The 2,184-nt window shown below is 43.2% G+C and overlaps 1 pseudogene; it reads left to right on the top strand.

The window, feature by feature from the left end:
- The first annotated feature begins 320 nt into the window (after nucleotides 1-320).
- Nucleotides 321-895, top strand: LOC113244324 (interferon-stimulated 20 kDa exonuclease-like 2; annotated as a pseudogene).
- The last annotated feature ends 1,289 nt before the right edge of the window (nucleotides 896-2,184 follow it).

Here is a 2,184-nt window from a genome sequence, read left to right as displayed (position 1 = left end):
GCACACATACACATACATACACATACACATACACATACATACACATACACACACACTCTCTCTAACAGAACCTTCATGCTACGAAAGCACAGCCCTTGCATAGGCCATTGAAAATTAAAACAGAAGTGAGGATGGATGGGGTCTGAACTGTATGTTAGGAAATTTCAGAGTCCTATGTATCAAAATTGTAAACAAAACAAATACAAAACCTGATCTAATAGTGAAGTCTAAAATGGGAGTTCCAGAGTGCCCTTCCAAAAATTAGAAGGACTCAACTCGCCCCTAGAAGAAGAGCTCCCAGAAGAACCTTACTCAGAAGAATGCCCTCACATAACTCCACCCAATCTCATTCAGAGAATAAATGCTCTAGAGCATCCCAGAAGATGACAAGGAAGACGGTGGTAACTGACCGTGAGATGGCACAGAACCCAAAGGGCATGTCAGTTTCTTGGCTCAATGTAGCATTGTCAACTACCAGCACATGGAGATGTGCTTTATGGAGAGTACATTCTCTTCCCCCCACCCCATTATAGACTAGTGGACCAGACGGAGTGGCATCTGGAAGCAGTACATGATGAATGCTACACCCCTTAAGATCGCGCAGAGCCAGATCTTAAAGATAGTCACAGGGAAGACAGTGTGGGGGCATGCCACCAACAACTTCAAAGCCCTTCAGTACTTCCACCCCAAGTCCCTCACCCACAACACCTCCCAAATCCCTCTCCTCCCCAACCTGAAGGCAGACTGCTTGAAGAATGCCACCATGTCTCTGAAGCATTTCACCAAGAAGCTTCTGAACTGGGACATGCAGATTGGGAAAACTGGACATTCCTCTGTGGAAGATGCTCAGGCCACCATGGAGCTGCACAAGTTGGTTGAAGTGGAGTGGGAATAGCACCTGGACCACAATCCCCCAAAGACTAGCAGCAGTGGGGATGCTGGTGATGTGGGGAGGCAGCATTGCACCCAGGAGAAACAGGGCTGTGGACCAGTGGACAGCTCTACCAACGCCACCTCTTTGCAAGCTTGAGGTGTGAGGGAGAGAAAGGTTCCACCCTAGACTTAATATCCACTGAAATTTCACCTCAGGTGTTGTTTTCTGTGTCTGATTAAGTATCCCATGGAAGGAGTAAGCCTCTATGTCAGACTCAGCCCTATACTGTTTACCTCTTAAATGCTGCTAAACACAGATCCCAGGGTGCTTTGCTCCAGTCAGGCCTTTTGACTTTCAAGGGGAAGGGCATACTGGGAAATGCAGTTTCTCAAACTGCCTTATCCCTAGGGTGGCCCCATGTCTCATTTTAAGCCTTTTGTTCTCAAGTAATTAGCAGCACCCTTTCACTCTCAAAAGTACCCTGGTTTGTTGATCACACTCTGTATCACAGACTCTGCTTTTGGCTCAGAGTCTCCACCTAGTCTGTTTTGGGATATCACCTATTCTTCCCACCTTGACTTACAGAAGAACCACCTCTGGTAAGGTTCAGTTCTCCTTCAGGTTACAAGGCAGTAGAGGTAAGAGAGCATGACTTGGAAATCAACTTGTCTGATTAAGGAAAGCAGTCTCTTTCCTAAAGTAATAGAGGATTTATGTAATTTACATCCTACTTGGTAGGTTAAAAAAGAATTTAAAGTGTTTTCATGGTTTTTGGTCTAAACCAAACCTCTAAAAACTCAAATTATTCCCTTGATAAATTTTTATAATGGAAAATAAAATAAAATAAAACTCCAATGTAAAAGGTAATTAAATTGGGCCAAAGAAAATGAGCCAAATGCACAGGTGAGTCTGAAAATCTTTTAGGACTAGCTAATTTATATGTTAATACCCTTTGCAATTTTAAGATTTGAATTTTATTCTGCTTTACACTTGAAGCAGTGTTTTTTATTTCAATCAGGACCCTTTGGGTATATAATTTATTACTGGATTTAGAAGAAAATGTAAAACTCTTGCAGAGTCTGGCTAGCACCAGCTGAATTTTGTATCTTTCTTTTTAGACCCCAGAGTTGCTTACTTGAGTTATAGGCTAGATTGCCTTTGGTAAGATAGTGTAGTCGGCAAAGTTAGTTTTTGGACCCCTCCTCCAGCTTCCTTACTGTCTCTCCAACTTTCTCTTTATTGGCCTTCCTCCTTCCCTCCTTTCCCCCATCCTTTCCTTTTGCATCTGGTACTGTCTGTTCTCTTGCTTC

This window comes from Ursus arctos, chromosome X (genome assembly GCF_023065955.2).
Source record: "Ursus arctos isolate Adak ecotype North America chromosome X, UrsArc2.0, whole genome shotgun sequence".
In the NCBI taxonomy this organism is placed as follows: Eukaryota; Metazoa; Chordata; class Mammalia; order Carnivora; family Ursidae; genus Ursus; species Ursus arctos.
This window is presented reverse-complemented; position numbering and strand designations above follow the sequence as displayed.